The 18,671-nt window shown below is 59.2% G+C and overlaps 2 protein-coding genes and 1 pseudogene across 5 annotated transcripts in view; 1 reads left to right on the forward strand and 2 right to left on the reverse strand.

Moving 5' to 3' along the window:
* Window positions 1–6,229, reverse strand: part of ZBTB46 (zinc finger and BTB domain containing 46) — a 96,371-nt gene extending 90,142 nt beyond the window's left edge. Inside the window, exon 1 of one of the 4 annotated variants that reach the window (XM_028828738.2) lies at window positions 5,596–6,229. The gene's annotated coding sequence lies outside the window, so the exon portion shown is untranslated. Of the gene's footprint in view, window positions 1–809; window positions 903–4,306; window positions 4,476–4,704; window positions 4,905–5,595 lie in introns of those variants that run through there. The other 3 variants (XM_028828740.2, XM_028828741.2, XM_028828739.2) reach the window with 3 other exon arrangements.
* The window catches only part of DNAJC5 (DnaJ heat shock protein family (Hsp40) member C5), a 222,650-nt gene that overhangs the window by 96,558 nt on the left and 107,421 nt on the right, over window positions 1–18,671 (forward strand). The window lies entirely within an intron of this gene.
* Window positions 15,166–16,949, reverse strand: LOC100426618 (uncharacterized; annotated as a pseudogene).

Below are 18,671 nucleotides of genomic sequence, written 5' to 3' on the forward strand. Positions count from 1 at the left end.
AACCAAGAGGAGCCCGAGGGCGACACGTGGGCGGGCAATGACAGGGCCAAATAAGAAATGCTTCGGCTGGGCGTGGTGGCTCACGCCTGTAATCCCAGCACGTTGGGAGGCTGAGGCAGGCAGATCACAAGGTCAGCAGATAGAGACCATCCTGGCTAACACGGTGAAACCCCGTCTCTACTAGAAAAAAATACAAAAAGTTAGCCGGGCGTGGTGGCTGGCGGCTGTAGTCCCAGCTACTCGGGAGGCTGAGGCAGGAGAATGGCGTGAACCCAGGAGGCGGAGCTTGCAATGAGCCGAGATCGCACCACTGCACTCCAGCCTGGGCGACACAGCGAGATTCCATCTCAAAAAAAGAAAAAAAAAAAAACTTCACGGGTGACTTTTCCAAAAAGACAGCGAGTGTCCTTGGGAAGGCACTGTGTGTGCTGAACCAAGTCTTCAGAAGGTACAACGTGAAACTCAACCGCTCCTCATGCCTACCCCCACAGCTGACCAGCTCCCAAAAGCTGCCTCCTACGGTGGCCCTGCCCTCTGGCCAGCAATCCGCTCTCCGAGAAGCAGGGGTTGGAATATGACTCGCTCCACCAGGACTGCACGGCTGCCAGCTCTGGAACCGTGGGGGCGGATCTCCAAGTGGACCCCCTTCCCTCGAGTCACCTTTGGGCTCCAGTGCCACTCCCCACAGCAGTCTAGGCACCCTCCTCCCAGCCTTGGGCCGTTTCTTACCAGCCTCTGCCACCACACTGGGCCACATCAGTGCTTTCTGTGTGCCCTCAACCCACCTCTGTGGGAACTTTGTTACCAACCTGGCCCAAAGTCTGGTCCATGGAAGGCCCTCAGTAACACCAAAGAGCTGTCACGAAAACGAAACCCCACGTGTCTCCAGTAAGACTCAAAAGCACATCTGTCAAAACACAAAAGATCTGCAAATGCTTTTGAAAAATACACTAATGTTTCTCAACTTTCTATTCTAAAATACCTATGGTAACAAATTTTTTTTTTTTTTTTTTTAGACAGAGTCTTGCTCTGTCGCCCAGGCTGGAATGTAGTGGTGCAATCTCAGCTCACTGCAAGCTCCACCTCCTGGGTTCGCACCATTCTCCTGCCTCAGCCTCCCAAGTAGCTGGGACTACAGGCGCCCACCACCACGCCCAGCTAATTTTTGTACTTTTTTAGTAGAGACGGGGTTTCATCACGTTAGCCAGGATGGTCTCGATCTCCAGACCTCGTGATCCGCCCGCCTCGGCCTCCCAAAGTGCTGGGATTACAGGCATGAGCCACCGCGCCCGGCCTGTGGTAGCAAATTTTTAATCCAGATGTTTAGAAGCATTTAATAATTTCAAATTGTAAATTAGAGTAAAATGACACTGCTGATACTCAACTATGCAACAGAACTATTCAACTGTTCAACAGAAAACTTTGCATAAATCATACTTAGGTCAAATTTCACTGGTTTCACTTGTTTTTATGTTTTAACAGGACAATGTTTATTTGTTTTTTTATTACTTAATTTTATTGTTTTAGAGACAAGGTCTTGCTCTGTTGCCCAGGCTGGAGTCCAGTGGCACAATCATAGTTCATTACGGCCTCAAACTCCTGGCCTCAAGCGACCTGCCCGCCTCAGCCTCCCAAAGCACTGGGATTACAGGCGTGAGCCACCACGTCCAGCCTCAGAACCACTTTTAGTTAAAAAACATCCTTTCTCTTTTCCATCTATAAACAACACCATTGGAACCCTTTGTCATCACCAGCAAACCAGAACACCAAGCCTGGATCTGTCTATGTGAGGCACTCAAAGTGTTTAAGTGATAACAGTAGAAAAGCAGGAAAATCCCTCCCACAGACCCCATGGCCTAAGACCCCAGCACTGCAAAAGTTCACAGCCATGCCGGAGCCATGGCAGAGGGCAGGAGGACCATAGTCAGGATAAGACAGCCACATCTCAAAGCCCTGAATAAGTCTGTGGCCTTAATAGAGATTTTTAATCAAACATTTATTCTTAGGAGTCAGGCCATTCAAGCAAACTTAGCAGCAACAAGATGAATTTTTCCCCCAGGGGAGGGGACAGATTCAAAGGATAATTTTTTTTTTTTTTTTTTTTTTTAATCTGCTAGAAAAACCAGTGGAGGTAAGTATCAGCCATCACTCAAGGTCACTCATGAGACTTCCAGGTAAAATCCGCAAAGTCCAGGGAGAAGCAGCAGCCTGAATTTTTACAAGAATGATACTTGGGCAAGAACATGAAGTCCCCGGGAGAGGGAACGTAACATGGCAGACACCGCAACACTGGGTGTGGGGATGGGAAGGGGCAATGGCTTCCAGACCTTTCCTCTCACTTTAACTCAGCACTGGAGCGGGCACCTGGGCACCAGTCACGGCAATGGGAGGAACTAGTTCCAGCTCTCGGGCTGTGATGCCGTCTAGGCACCGTGCACGAAGTGGGTCTCCTGGGCTCTGAGAGGCCAGGCTAAGACCTCTGATGGAGAACACAGCACTGGAGCTGCACCGCTGTCCCAGAAACACAGGCCACAGGGACAGAGTGGCCCAATTTCCCTTAATTTAAAAACCCCACGTCAGGGCAGTGTTGGAAAGTTCACTCTGCTAAAATTTAATTCAGTGTTTGTAAATACGTCTGACAGTAACTGTGTACCCTCCACAGCATTTTCTCTAAATCCTTGGAGCAGTTTCACCGTTCACAGTGGTTACCTCCTGACCTCTGTGACCACCAGGCGCTGGGAAGGGACGGAGAGCGCAGGGCACTGGGTCAGCCTGGCCCTGGTGGAACTGACCTGGGGGCTCTTAGGTAACAGTCCACCCAACCCTAACATCGGAAACAGGAGTGGAGCTCAGGTCTGAGCACAGAATGACTCATCTTCACACGAAACAGCTAAACCCGAACAGAAATCGCCTCATCTAAGCAAAAAGAAACTCACGTTCAGGATAATGCTGTCAGTGAGAGGCTTAATTAAGTGCTTGTCCCCAGGCTGGCCTGAAGGCAAGGTGGAATTTTGGATTTCTGAACACCGCAAAGTGAGTGCATTCCACCCCCCCGCCCCCCCCCCGCCAAGGAGAAATCCGACAGTAACTCCCCAGCCCTCTTCCTTCAGTTACGGAGTTGAAGATGTCTAGCTTTTTGGGGGGCACGGTGTGTAAGTTCCCATCTGAATTTGCAGTAATTTGTGCCCAAGTACTCCCCCCACTCCTCAGTCTTTTCTGCAGTAGTAACCAGGCTGAGGTGCCCAAACGTGTCAGTTGGAAACACGTAAAACGCACCGAGCAGAAAGGTTCTACTCTGATAAATACCGTGGCTTGCTTCATTATTCATGTGAAAAAACCCTTCTATACATTTCCTTTTGATGAACAAACTATTTTCCACTCTTGTAGAGTGAAATAGTGCCTTGCAGAGGCAGCGTGAGTGCCAGCAGCAGAGATGTATCCAGTCTGTTACCCAAACGGGAAGTTAGCTCTGATAATAGAGCCAATAAGAAAGATTCTACAATCGATACAATTAAAATGCCCGTGAGTTCGCGGCGCACAGGTGTCTGCGCCCAGGCCGTGCGCTAAACACGTTTCTAATTAGCATTTCTTTAAACAATGCTGATCACAGTCTTGCCACCGTAATCCACTCCAAATGCATCGCTGAGATTGCAGCACGGAAAGCGAGAGGAAATTCGCTGCGAATCTCAGTCAAACTTTCTTTTGTTTATATTTCTTCGCTGTCAGAAAATATCTGTTCTTCGCCCCATCTGGTCTGTACCCTGGCTCCTCGATCCAGCCCTATTGTGTGCGCTTCGTTAAACCTACGAACAGTGAATCTGTCAGTGGGGCCAGGGGAACCCCAACTAGCCGGAGCCCTCCCTCTGGCGCAGAGAATTCCCCGTTTGCCTTCGGGATTGAGTTGTCAGACACCGGCTCGCGCTCCCCCGCGAAACTGACATGTCTATTTACAGAGAAACAAAGACGCGGCTCGCTGCGGACCCCGCTCCCTCCGCGCGCCCCGTCCGCCCCGCGCGCCCCGCGCCCTCCGCGCCCCTCGCCGCCCCGCCCCGAGGCCCCTGCGCCCCGGTTCGGCCGGCGATTAACATGGAGACCAGGCCGGCGCCCGGCGTCCGGGGAGACAATGACCCCCGGCCCCAGGACGCCGGGACCCGCCCGCGCCCACCTCCCGCAGTTCCGACTCTTGGCAAACTCGGCGCGGGCGGCTCCGGGTGCGGCTGGGCTGCGCCGGCTGGGGGCGCGGGCGGGGGGCGCCAGGACGCCCCCGGGCTGCCTCGGGGCCAGGCGTTGACGCAGCAGAAATTACCAGCTGGAAAATTCCCCTCTCGGAGGTGCCGGGGAGGGAGCGCGGCGGCAGCGGGAGGTGCCGGAGACCGAGGGGCCGGGGCAGCCCCGCCGCCTCCGCGCGCAGCCCCGCGAGGAACCCGCGCCGCCCCCGCGCGCCCCGCCCCGCGCTGCCAGCCTGGGGGGTACCCGCGGGGGCCGGGCCGGGGTCTCCGCCGCCGCCCCCGGAGCCCGCGCCGCAGCCGGGCGCGCCGATGGCCCCGGGAGGGCGCCCCCGCGGGGCGGGGCGTGGCGGGGCGGCCGGCGGCGGGGGCGCGCCCGGGCTCGCAGCAGCCCCGGCTCCCTGCTCCCGGCTCCCCGCCCGGCCCCCGCCGCGATGCGCCCGCCCGGCCGCGCGGACAATGAGCCGGCGCCGCTTACCTGTGACCCCATGGGGCGCGGGCGAGGGCGGGCGCCGCGGCCGCCGGGCCGGCGCCGGTGATCGCCGCCGCCGCCGGGCGGGCGCTGCGTCCGGGCGGGTCCGAGCTGCGCGCTCGCCGGGGCTGCTCGGTCCGTCAGTCCGTCCGTCGGTCCGTCAGGCCGGCGCGCGCCCCCGCGCCCGCTCCAACCCCGCGGCCCCCGCCGCCCGCGCGCGCGCGCGCCCCGCCCGCGGACCCTGACCCCGCCCCCCGGCGCGCGCCCGGCCGCCGCTGATTGGCCCGCGCCGCGCCCCGGCCGCGGCCACCGCCCCGGGCCCCGCCCACGCCGGCCCGGCCGCCGGCCCCGCCCCTCGCTCGGCCCCGGGCGCCGCGCCGCGGGGTCGCAGGGGGCCGCGCCGGGGGTCCGTTCTCCCCCCCGCGGGCGGCCGGACAGCGGAAGTGCGGGCTGGAGCTCGCTGGGCATTGTGGGAAGCCCCCTCCCCTGGGCTGGCGGGGGGCTGGGGCGGCGCGGCGCGGGGGTCCCCCTGGTCTCGGCTGCGCCCTTGCCCCGCGGGCGCGGAGCAGCCTGGAAACCATCCCACGGGCGCGGCGACCCCGGCGAGGGCACCCAATCCCTTCCCGGGCCGCGCACCGGGCCCTGCCCACGCGCAGGTTCCTCGGGGGCGCGCGGGTGCCCGGGTCACGGGCCGTCCCCGCGCCCGACGCACCGTTGCGCTGCGCGCGTCTCGCAAACTTGGCGACTCCCTCAGCCCAGCCGGGCATCTCCGCGGGCCGCTTGCGGTGCGGAAAAGGCGCCCCCAAGGAAGGCTGCCCGGGGCGCGGGGTCCGGAAGGGCCTGGGCACCGCGCGCGCCCAACCTCGGGGGCCTCGGCGCACCGGGAGATCAGCGCACCTCGGGCACGGGCCTCGTGGGGGTGCCCGCCAGTGGGGCTCCTTTTGGCTGACTAGGGACACCGGCGGCAGCGCGTGGGTCCCTCCCGTCGTGTCGTCTGCCTCACGGGGACGAAGGGCTCCGGGAGGGGAAGGGAACCAGCGGCCCGGGTGCAGCCCCGACCCAAGCGGCCCGGGACGCGTCTCCACCACTGGGCGCCCGGACCCTGTGCGTCGCTTCTCGCCTCCGCGTCCTCAGCCCTCGGGCGGGTGGAGTGGGAAGCGCGGCCCCGCATTCCTGGCCGGCCTGCGCGGGGGTAAAGGCCACCTCGCTTCCTCTCCCCGGGCGCGGCGGCGGGAAGGGAGGTGAGCCTGTGGCCGGCAGCCGCGCGAGGGAGTCGAGCCCGACCGGGCCAACCAATGGGGAGGCGCCCGGGCCGTCCAGCCTGCCTCCCTGCGGGCCCAGCGCGGCGGATTCCTCGGGAGGTGGGAGGCGGCGGCCCTATGGATGCTTTCAAATCAGGATGTGTGAGGCGCATTCAGGAGCGGCGGTGGGAGGCGGCTGAGGGCTCTCCATGAGTGAGCAAAGGCGAGCGAGGTCTGGCTGCTGGGACCGACGCCTGGGACACTCCCTTAACTGCCGTCGCGGGCGCCTGGAAATGGCTGTGCGGACAACCCCTTCCCATCCCCTCGCCAAGGTCGCCGGGATGGCACTGCGGCCCAGGAAGCCTCGTCCCCGGCCTACCTCGCGCAACACCCTTTCGGTGGCACCGCCTGCTCTGGTCTGAAACAGCAGGCCCAGCGTCACCGACCTTCGGGAGGTGGGGGCTGAGCACACCACCCTGAAAAGAGGCAGCTTCCAGGAGGGTCTGGCAGGTCACATGCCTCCCCTTTGGAGGGAACAGAGGGCACTGCTTGCAGCAGCCCCCACCTGCCCACCCAGAGCCCAGTAGTACCCCGTGGAGGAAAGGAGGCCTGGGGAGACAGGAGAGCTCGGGCCCACCCAGCCAAAGTAAGGAGGACCAGAGCCCCGATGCCTGCCCCAGGGGCCTCCCGCAGAGCCTGCCCATGAGTCTCTCCCAAGATGTCTGGATCTCCCTAGACAGCCTCCAAGGAGAGCAGTGTTAATGGTTTGCCATGTCCATTGTCCATGCAGGGATGGAGAGCAGCAGCACCTGCCTGGCAGAACACACAGTGACACTCAGTCATTGCTTAGGAGGCCTGCTCGTAAAAACCAAGCCTTGATCTCACCACGACCAAGGCCAACCCCACTGCCAGGTTAGGGCTGCCTATCTTGGTAGAAACTTTCTGAGTTCTAGAATGAGCCGGGCAGATGAGGCTCTGGGCCCTCTCTCACCTGGGAGTCCCACTCCTCCCTCCTACCCCGTCAGCAACCCTGCCAGTGATGGGGGACAGAGAGACTCCTGACTTCTGCTCCAAGAACCAATGGAAGGTCAAGCAGCCCGGAGATGAAGCCAGTATGTCACAAAGGAAGAACCAAGACCAGTCTCAGAGACAGCATCCTGGTTAAGTCCTGCCTAAAGCCCACCCTACCTGCAGACCGTTATTCCAAGAGCTAATAAACCCCATTACTATTTAAAAGAAAAACAAACGAACAAAAACCAGCAGCAGCAACTGCGGCCTCTCAGCCGAACTGATAGAAGGAGGAGGGTGGAGTAGCTGGGCTCCTACAGCCACCGGGTGTGTCTGCTGCAATGGGCGTGCTGGCCCCGTGGCCCCAGAAACCTCAGGTTTGTTGGAGCCCAGCATCTGCTGAGCTGCTGCTGGGATTAGACATGAGACGGGGATGCCACGCTGGGCCGTAGTGCCCCCTCTCTTCCCAGGACCCGGGACACTTGTGCGGGTGATGCGTGCCAGGCCTGGGGTCCACAGACGCAAGAAAGGATCTGCTGCCTGGCAGCCGGCTGGGAGGCAGCTCTGGGAACAGAGGATGTGAAGTGTGGCCTCAGCAGTGTTGGGATCAGGGCTGGGAGGCCAACACATGGGTGTCTGGGAGGGTCCCGAGGGTGGGGTCTCTGAGGGTGACATGATGAACTGGACATAGTCCCTGACCTCGCCAAGTGAACAAATGGTCAGGTCTCTGTAGGGCACACTTGTCCACGCTGCATGAGGTGGTCATTCCTGAAAGTCACCCCCAGCCATCTGGGTGAGCATGTTGGGAGCCTGGCCAAGGGACCCTGAGGCCTATGAGGGATGAGCAGCAGCAGACCAGGAGTTCTGGAGGATGGGGGGCTCAGGGCAAGGTGCAGAGGCTGGGCAGCCCCACGGATGTACCTGCTAAGGGACATGCCCCCCGCAAACCCCTGGAACAAATCAACCAGAGACACAAATGGAGAGCCATCTGGCTGGCAGGGCCCCCGGAGGGTCCTGGCACAGCCTCGTGCTATGGCCTCTCCGCAGACCTGTGTTCACAGACTCCCTGCACCACTTACCCTGCCAGCCGGCCACCTGCCCTCCACCCTCACTGTGTGGCTTCTAGGGGCCGGGGGTCTGGGAGGGGACAAGCCCCATTCCAGGTGCTCTGACCCACCAAGAGAGTGGGGACCTGCCTCTCATCCTCAGGAAGGATGACCTGGGAGGAGCTTTGGGAAAGAAAATTGCCGAGGAGGAACAGATACCCCTTCCTGTCTATGTCCCCCAGAGCAACAGACACCCCTTCCTGTCTGTATCCCCCCGAGCAACAGACACCCCTTCCTGTCTGGGTGCCCCCAATCAGCTCCCCAACCTTGCCAGGGCCTTTACCGCCACCCCCTCTTCTCCCAAGGAGGCATTTCCTTGTCCACCCCCAGCTGGGATTTCTATGGTTGTCTTTGTCTCAGTCACTGGTCAGGGAACCTGCCTGTTTATTCACCAGCCAGTGATGTTACTCAGTCGTCCCCATGGCAACAGCCCTGGGAGTCCTGCCCCCTCCCAGGGAACTGCCCAGAACCTGTCCCTGCCCTCTCCAGGCCTCTGCTGGGAGCCCAGACAGAGGGAGAGGCAGAGGGCAGGGCGGGGACAGAGGCCCGCCGCCCGCCTGAGGATGCTGGGGCTGTCCAGGGAGCCGCCCACCGCACGTCATCCTGGGTCCTGTGGGTGGGCTGGAGGCCGGCCGTGGGCGCAGCAGAGCCCCACCCACGGGCTGGGGGAGGTGGCCTGGTCAAGGCTGGATGGAGGTGGGCCTCCTCTCGGGCTTGGCTTGGCCAGGTTCAGTGCCAGCTGGCCCTGCCCTCCCACCCAGGCCTCCCTGAGACCACCCTCCAGAGCTGCTCTGGGGCCAGGGGCTACCTGCCAACCCCACGGCTGCCCCACCCCAACTGTCCTCCGGGCCTGTGCCCCTGCCAAGCCCCAACTGCCGCTCCAGCTGCCACAGCCAACTGTCGACCGGTCTCCATTCCAAGCGCCTGCTCACCCCCAATCGTCCTTCCAAAATGCTGCTGCCAACTGCCAGCCCCCTTCCTTCCTGAGCCCTGGCTCCTACCACCACTCCAGGCCACCACACCAGGGATCTGCATTCCAGACCTTCCCTCGGGACAGAGGCCACGCCACACCTGCCGTGTGCCTGCTGGGATGGGATGGGGTGGGGGAGGCACTGAAGGTCTGAGACCTAAGGCGTCAGCACACAAGGGCAGAGCAGGCGATGGGGCCAGGCCCTAGCAGACAGAAGGCAAGGGGCAGGGAGAGCACAGGCTAAGCAGGGGAAGGCAAGAGGGCAGGGCAGCCCATCCTCAGTGCCAGGGGCCACGCCAGGCCCAGCACAGGGGTGGGAAGACCGCCAGAGTACAGCCCGAGCAGGCCCTGGGAGCTGCAGGGCGGAGCTGGGCTTTCCCTCAGAGGGTCTGTGAACAGCTTGGCCTGACCACAGACCCCGAGAGGGTCCTCCCAGCCATGTCGGGGGGAACTGGCCTCTCCCCACCAGCCCTGCACAACTCGGGGTGGAGTCAGCCCCCAGGCCTCAGCTGTCCCAGGCCAGCCTGGACTCCTTCCTGCTTCACCACCTGGCACGCGGGGCTGGCCTGAGTCCCTTTAGGTTCCAACGTGTGGCCTCTCAGTCCCAGCCCTGGCCTTGCTGCCCCTTCCCTCCTTGGAGCTTTCTTTCTACATTCATCCCAGTGGTCCCTGATCCTCACCTCCAACATGAGATCCCCCATATCCCCCAGCCTGTGAGACCCTATCCCTCAAATCCCTCAAACACAGCAGGTGCCCGCAAGTTGCCTCGCCAGGCCTAGGGGAGGCACTGCTGCCCTTGAGGGTCAGACCTGGGGCTGTAATTCCATCCCAGGCTCTGGACCAGCCGGTCAGCACCAGGAGGTGATGGGGGCTGGGGCCTCAGTCCCGGCTGAAGGGACACAGCTGCTCCCCAGGGGCCTCCGGCCTCTGAGGGCTCGCGTTGCAGAGGCGGGTGATGGCTCTGCAGATAGCCACGGCAGGTGAAATGGACACCTGGCTCTCCCTGGTGTCCCCTCCAGGAGCTGCTACTGGGCAGTCTGCCTTCCAGGATAGGACAGTGGGGCAGGCACAGGGAGCCATGTCAGCCTATCTGTTGGGCTGGCCCTGGAGGTAGGGAAAGACGGACGTGTTTGCTGAGCACCTATGGTGTGCCGGGAATCTTCCTACTTGGGGAACAGGGCGGGGAAGGACTCTCCCAGGGTCACCTGGCCCACCTCCGGTGCTGGGGCCTAGGAAGGAGAGAGAAGGGAGGTGGCTGTGGCCCCTCCCCTCCCACCAGAGGGGGTCTGCTGGAGTTCCCTTGGTGGATATGCAGAGGCCCCAGCCCTGCACAAGGCCAGCCTGTTGCCTCAGCCTCGTTCACTCACTCACTCGTAGGGCAGCATTCACAGATCATGGAACCTGTCGCACGCCAGGACGTGCTAGGTCTGGAGAGCCAGACAAAACCCCTTGTATTGCAGGAGTGGGGAGTCGGTGACAGGTCAGCAAATTCATAAACGAGCTCTTCTGAGATAAAAAGGAACTGGGGACGGGCCCCTTGGGGACGTGGCTGGTGCTGGGGCAGAGCAGGAAAAGCAAGCTGAGTTCCTGGCCATGGCGGGGACGACACGGGGCAGGAGGGCCAGGCCCACGGGCCATGGCGGGGACGACACGGGGCAGGAGGGCCAGGCCCACGGGCCATGGCGGGGACGACACGGGGCAGGAGGGCCAGGCCCACGGGCCATGGCGGGGACGACACGGGGCAGGAGGGCCAGGCCCATGGGGCCATGGTGGGGACAACAGGGGCAAGGAAGGCCAGGTCCACGGGCACGGGGGCCCCAGGGAAGAGAACAGCAGAACCATGCCGTGCTGGCTTATGACCCCAAGCTGGGGCATGTGCTAATATAAAAAATAAGAACAATTACATGCAAGAAATACACCAACCTGCCCTACAAAAGAAATCCAAGTAATACCTGTAGGTTCCAGGAGCAGAGATTACCCCTATGCACACACCAGGAGTGAGGACTGGGTCTAGGGACTCCTTTCCAAAGAGCAGAGTCAAGACAGGCAAAGAGGAACTCAGCCGAGGAGACGACTGGCAGGCACCACTTTGGCCAGGTGACCAGGTGACCATCGCCAAGCAATCGTGCGGACGTCCCGCAGCTCTGATAAGATGTGACGCGAAGAGCACCTCACCTCTGTGAAATTCTTCCCAAACTCAAAACCTCAGTCTGCTCCTGAGAAAGGGCATGAGACAAACCCAAACTGAGGAGCTTTCTTTTGTTGTACTTGTTTTTGTTTTTGAGACAGAGTCTTGCTCTGTCACCCAGGCTGGAGTGTAGTGGCAAGATCTTGGCTCACTGCAACATCCACCTCTTGGGTTCAAGCGATTCTCCTGCCTCAGCCTCCTGAGTAGCTGGGATTATAGGCACCTGCCACCACACCTGGCTATTTTTCGTATTTTTAGTAGAAATGGATTTTTAGTAACCAGACCATGTTGGCCAGGCTGGTTTTGAACTCCTGACCTCAAATGATCTGCCCGCCTCAGCCTCTTGAAGTACTGGGATTACAGGCATGAGTTACCATGCCTGGACACAAACCGAGGGACTTTCTACAAAAACACCTTGTCGGTGATCCTCAAAGGTCACCAAGAACAAGGAAATCTGAGAAACTGTCTGACAGGAGAGCCTGAGGAGATGGGACAGCTCTAAGCATTGTGGCACCCGATGAGGCCCTGGAGCCGAAGAAGGCCATCGATGGCAAGACTGGTAGACTTCGAACAAAATCCGCTCTGCGGTGGAGATCAACAGATCCCAATGTGGGCTTCCTGAAGCACCCAGCAACACAGGATGGCGACGTCAGGAAGACAGAGGTTTCCTGATGGGTGCATAGGACTGTCTGTGCTTTGCAGTGTCACACGTTCTATTGTCCAGGCTGGAGTGCAGCGGCGTGATCTCAACTCACTGCAACCTCCACCTCCCGGGTTCAAGTGATTCTCCTGCCTCAGCCTCCTGAGCACCTGGGATTACAGGTGCCTGCCACCGTGTCCAGTTAATTTTATTTATTTATTTATTTATTTATTTATTTATTTTGATGGAGTCTTGCTCTGTCACCCAGGCTGGAGTGCAGTGGCATGATCCCGGCTCACTGCAACCTCTACCTCCTGGGTTCAAGCAATTCTCCTGCCTCAGCCTCCCGAGTAGCTGGGATTACAGGTGCACGCCACCATGCCCAGCTCATTTTTGTATTTTTAGTAGAGACGGGGTTTCACCATCTTGGCCATGCTGGTCCTGAACTCCTGACCTCATGATCCACCCGCCTTGGCCTCCCAAAGTACTGGGATTACAGGCGTGAGACTGTGTGCCTGGCCAATTTTTTTATTTTTAGTAGACACAGAGTTTCACCATGTTAGCCAGGCTGGTCTCAAACTCCTGACCTCAAGTGATCCACCCACCTCGGTCTCCCACAGTGCCAGAATGACATGCATGAGCCACCTCGGTCTCCCACAGTGCCGGGGTGACGGGCGCGAGCCACCGCACCCCTCCTGCACTATGTCGCCTACTTTCTGAAATCTAAAATTATTCCAAAATAAAGTTTATTTTTTAAAAAGGAAAAAAATACAAAACCAAACAGTCAAAGAAAACCACCTTCTTTTGGCCCTGGCGTTGGGAGTTAAGCAGCCTCTCCAGGCCTATCTCAGCCAAGATGCTCATTTTTGGTTGCAGAATTCGGGAGTTCAGGGTGCTCCTGGTTCTGCCCAGCTTGGAAGCACACACAGGCCACGGGGACCACAGAACCTCCAAGCTGAGTCCGGGTGCGCCCCGTGAGGAAGGAAGGCTGGTCCCCACGTTCACGTGAACCTGTGTGCTGCGAGCTGTGAACGCTCACATTGCAGAGGAGCCAGAACACTGCCGAGAGACTTCCCCAAAGCTCAGCCTGGCGTTGGCCTGCGGGAGCCTCATCCCTAAAGGTGATTCCAGCTCTGTGCTGCGTCTTTGCTCAAGATGACAAAATGCTGCCAAAATGCAAAGTGCAGACGCGATCCCAATGCAAACTTTCCACAGCTAAACCACGTTCCATATTTTCCACTCAGCCCTTCTGTGATTTTCCATTTTTCTCCAGCACCTTTTGGGTTACCCCTTCGTTACTTCCCCATACCCCTTCTTTTTCCTTTTCTGTTCTCGCTTTAAAAACCTGGGTTGGCCCGGTGCAGTGGGTCACGCCTGTAATCCCAGCACTTTGGGAGGCTGAGGCAGGCAGATCATGAGGTCAGGAGTTTGAGACCAGCCTGGCCAACATGGTGAAACTCCGTCTCTACTAAAAAATACAAAAATTAGCCAGGCGAGGTGGCGGGCGCCTGTAGTCCCAGCTACTTGGGAGGCTGAGGCAGGAGAATTGCTTGAACCCGGGAGGCGGAGCTCGCAGTGAGCTGAGATCGCGCCACCGCACTCCAGCCTGGGGGACAGAGTGAGACCCCGTCTCAAAAAAAAAAAAAATACTGCAGTCTTCCCCCACGCCGCAGTCTGAGTAAAACCCGTCTTTCCGCTGTCGGGTGTCCGGGGTTGGGTCTCATTCCGGGTCCCACGCTTCTGCCTGCGTCTCAGCCGCGTGTCCGTGCTGCTGCCCGCGTGGGCTTGATCACGTGTGTCTGTGGATGCTGACTGTGTGTGCCTGCGTGCGCCCTTGTGTGGTGGGCCTGTGTGCTGCTGGTGCTAACCACGTCTGCGAGTGTGTCGTGTCCACTGCATGCACCTTCCGACGTCATCTGCCAGCCACATCCCGTTCTGGACACTGGGCAAAATACTGTCCTGCCCTTCAGGGGCCCGTCCTACCAAGGGTGAGCTGTGCGCCAAGTCTCAGGACGGAAGGCAAGGTGCCCTCTGGAGGGAGGTGGGGCTCTGGGAAGCTTCCTGGGGGCTGGGGCCATGGAGATGTGGGGCCATGGGGAGGGCCCAGCCTGAGCTGGACAGGGTTGGGCCAAGCCCTGAGCAGGTGCACGAGGAGCACAGATGAGGCTCAAAGGCCTTGCTGGGACCGTGGGGAATGAGCCATTTTCTAAGAATTTGCTGCCAAGCCAGGGCTTCTGGGCTTTTCCGTGGGCTGAAGATGCTATTAGGACTGTATGTATGTATGTATGTATGTATGTATTTATTTATTTTGAGAAGGAGTTTCGCTCTTGTTGCTCAGGCCAATGGCATGATCTCGGCTCACCGCAACCTCCGCCTCCCGGGTTCAAGCGATTCTGCTGCCTCAACCTCCCGAGTAGCTGGGATTACAGGCACCCGTCACCACACTCAGCTAATTTTTTTTTGTATTCTTAGTAGAGATGAGGTTTCACCATGTTGGCCAGGCTGGTCTTAAACTCCTGACCTCAGGTGATCTGCCCACCTTGGCCTCCCAAAGTGCTGGGATTACAGGCGTGAGCCACCACACCCAGCGTATTTATTTATTTATTTATTTTATTTTTTGAGACGGAGTCTTGCTCTGTTGCCAGATTGGAGTGTGGTGGTGTGATCTCGGCTCACTGCAACCTCTGCCTTCCGGGTTCAAGCGATTCTCCTGCCTCAGCCTCCCAAGTAGCTGGAACTATAGGCACGTGCCACCACATGCAGCTAATTTTTGTATTTTTAGTGGAAACAGGGTTTCACCGTGTTGGCCAGGATGGTCTGGATCTCTTGACCTCATGATATGCCCGCCTTGGCCTCCCAAAGTGCTGGGATTACAGGCATGAGCCATCGCACCCAGCCCCTTGTTTAGTTTTTGAAACAGAGTCTCACTCGTTGCCCAGGCTGGAGTGCAGTGGCGCGATCTCAACTCACTGCAACCTCCACCTCCTGGGTTCAAAGTGATTCTCGTGCCTCAGCCTCCTGAGTAGCTGGGATTACAGTAGCACATCACCATGCCTGGCTGATTTTTATATTTTTGGTAGAAACAGGGTTTCACCATGTTGGCCAGGCTGGTCTTGAACCTCTGACCTCAGGTGATCTGCCTGCCTCAGCCTCCCAAAGTGCTGGGATTACAGGTGTGAGCCACCGCGCCCGGCTGCTTTAGGACTTCAGAATGAGAGAACAGAGTTGATCTAATAATGATTAGTCAGATACATTTTTAGGATGTAGGGCCGATGTGCCCTGGGATTGTGTGGAAGTTGGAGATGGGAGAGAAGTCAAAGGAGGGCTGACATCTCTTCACAGGCAATGTGGGTGGTGGCAGATGGTTCATGGCACAGGAAGCGGAGGGGTGTGGACGTGGTACCCGGGCTGGAGGAGAGAGGCCAGGGCTGCAGGTGTATCCTGAGGGGAGGAGGCTGGGGAAGTCCCTGGAGGAAGCCAGAGGGAGCAGAGCCGTGACCCCCGGGGTTCACAGAGGCTGGGGTCGGGGAGCCATGCAGTGGTGAGGGGACCTCAGAGCACTGCTTCCTCTTCCCTGTTTGGGGTTTCAGAGGTCCCTTGTGCAGGGGCTGGGGCAGAGCCCCATCCTTAGGACACCTAGGCCCCAAGTGGACTTCTACAAGCTGCTTCCAGAGGATAGAGACAGAGCACCCAGTCCAGATTATAGCTTGACCCAGGGCTCTGTCCCGACCTTGTTTGGGGTTTGGGACAGCAGAATCTGTGCTCTGGGCTTCTGGGTCCCCATCAAACTGGAACAAGATGACCTGCAGCCCCAGTCAGGTAAGACTAGCCCATTCTCCTGCACAGTTCTGGCTAAAGCCTCCACCCCCAAGAAGGTGATATTCCTTCCCCAGATGTCCCACACAGCTTGGACTCTGGGGTCCCTTCCAGCTTAGCACAGTCTGATGGGAGAAGCAAACATCTGAAATGAAAATTGAACGCCTGTGGGCCAGGCGCGGTGGCTCACACCTGCAATCCCAGCACTTCGGGAGGTTGAGCACAGGAGTACGAGACCAGCCTGGGCAAGATGGTGAGACCCGGTCTTTACAAAAAATATAAAAATTAGCTGGGTGTGGTGGCACATGCCTGTGGTCCCAGCTTCCTGGGAGGCTGAAGTGGGAGGATCACTTGAGCCAGGTGGTTGAGATTGCAGTGAGCTGAGATTGCACCACTGTGCTCCAGCCTGGGCGACAGAGCAAGACCCTGTCTCAAATAACAAAAAAACAGGAGAATACCACCTCTCTCTCCCTGCTGCCCACCCACCTGCTCGGATGGCCTTGGCTCCACCTCTGACCTGTACCTGTGTATGCCTCATGAAACGACAATCCCAGGCCTGCACACCCTGCTTCTGTCGAGAGAGGTGGCCAGCCTAGCCACTGTTTGTGGCCCGCTTGGCCACAGCCTCAGCCTCTCCCACCAGTCTGGCTATACCACCCACACTGCTGCCCAGCTCCTTCCCCACTCTGGGCTTTGCACCTGCCCTTCCGTCAGCCTGGAACACCCCTCCTGCCCACCTGGTGAATCCCAGCATCCCAGAAGATTCACCTCCAGCCCCAGCTCCAGGCCATCACGACACAGCCCTCCCCTCCTGCCTTAGGATCCCACAGGCCCAGACCCCAGCCCTGCCTGCACTTTCTGTCCTTCCCCTTCCCCTCAAAAATAGCCCAGGGCCTCTGGAAGTGAAAAGGGTGGGATGGAGGGAAGTGAGCAGGAGGCATCCTGGCTGCCCAGCCGAGGGCTGGTTCCCCAGGTCCCATGCCAGTGCTCCAAGGCCAACCAGCCTGGCTCCAGCATGGTGAGCCCCACATCTGCAGCCCCACTTGTGTGTGCCCCTGAGTCCTGAGGGCTCTGGAGCTGTCCTGGCTAGAACTGGAGTTACCACCCACTGTGGGGCAGGGTCTCAGCTGCTCTGAGCACCAGGCTGCACCAGGAGCACTCACCTCATGGAGCGAAGGCCCAGAAGCACTGCCTTTCTTGTGGGCATCGCTACCCTAAGTGGGTCAGCAATGATGAGGAGGCACCGAGGGCCACTCCCTGGCTGTGAGCTGTGCTTGCACATCTTGGATGCCCTGTGGGCACTTCCTTCCTGTTGGGATTTGGGCTCAGGTTTATCCCTGGCTGCTTCTGGGAACCCTGGGGGCTAAAGGACCCTGCAAGACGGCTGGGTTGGAGGAAAGGGGCTTGCCTGGTCCTGGGAGCTGGGCAGATATGTGGGTGGCGAGCAAAAATTGGGAGGGCTTCTCATCTGGGCCCCCTGCCCGAGGGTCCGTCCTGGTACAGGATCAGGTAGCATCAAAGGGAACACCTAGGACGAGGGACTGGAGGGGGACTGGGGCCTTGGCCAGGGCCTTGTGGGGAGTGCCCTGCCCAGGGGTGGGGCTGCAGGAAGGAGAGGCCATTCTACCTGAGTTGGCCGCCCCTGCCTCATGGCCCCCGACCCAGGGCGCTCCGAGCTGCCTTCTTCTGGAGCCTTACGGGAGGCCCTGCTGCTTGGGGGCTGGTGTGCACCACCTAGGGCTGGGTTCTGTAGCCTCCACTGCCACAGGCTGGGCGGGCTCTGGCCCCTCCTCCCTTGGGGGGTCCTGGTGCCGGGGTGGTTTTGAAAACCAGAGACTGGAGGCCTTATCAGACCACAGGTTTTCCTGAGGAAGGAAGGGTGGGTGTGGGCCTCCGGGATGGGCGCCTCCTCTGGGTGTGCCCAGCCTGGTGGAGGGCGCACATGCACTGCCCATCCCTCCTGGGGGACCCCAGTCCAAGGCCCTGCCCCACCAGAGACAAGCAGACTGCAAAGGCTGGACCCGGTAGGGTGTGGGTCCAGGGCTCAGGCCTGGGGTGGGGTGTGAACTCCCTGAAATCACAGCAGATGCCAGCATCCTCCGGGAGAGCATGCCTGGCTCCCCCAGCTGAGGCTCAGAGGAATTTGCGGCCAGTTCACTGGCAGTTCCGCTCCTAGGGATGTGCCCAGTGAGAATCTATACTTGGGTTCACCAAAAAACAAGCAAGAGCCGGGCGCGGTGGCTCAAGCCTGTAATCCCAGCACTCTGGGAGGCCGAGACGGGCGGATCACGAGGTCAGGAGATCGAGACCATCCTGGCTAACACAGTGAAACCCCGTCTCTACTAAAAAATACAAAAAAATAGCTGGGCGAGGTGGCGGGCGCCCGTAGTCCCAGCTACTCGGGAGGCTGAGGCAGGAGAATGGCGTAGACCCGGGAGGCGGAGCTTGCAGTGAGCTGAGATCCGGCCACTGCACTCCAGCCTGGGCGACAGAGCGAGACTCCGTCTCAAAAAAAAAAAAAAACAAAAAAAAAAAACAAGCAAGAATGTTCCAAGTGACCCTTTTCATAATAGCCCCAACCTGGAAAACCCGAATGCCCATCAATGCTGGGTGTGGCCTGTCATCCAGGGGATAGTGACTGTAGCCAGGAGGAGCCACCCAGCTTCCTCCACGGCCTCCACATCAGACAACGGGAAGCAGAGGCCAGAGCGCAGGCAGAGCTGGTGCCCAGCATGGATTAGGTTCAGGAACAGGCAGGACTAGTGCAGGTGGACGGGGTCCATGAATGATGGCCTCTGGGGCATTGGCCAGCAGGGCCTTAGGGGCCTCCTGGTTTTGGCAACGTCCTGTTTTCTTGATCCAGGTGCTGGTGACAAGAGGCGTTCAGTCTATGGAAATTCAGGAAGCCACATACTTAGGATGGGTATGCTTTTCTGCATGTATGTGAAACTTCTGTGATGCTTTTCTGCCTGTATGTGAAACTTCAATAAAAAGTTTCACACAC

Source organism: Macaca mulatta, chromosome 10 (genome assembly GCF_049350105.2).
Source record: "Macaca mulatta isolate MMU2019108-1 chromosome 10, T2T-MMU8v2.0, whole genome shotgun sequence".
NCBI lineage: Eukaryota > Metazoa > Chordata > Mammalia > Primates > Cercopithecidae > Macaca > Macaca mulatta.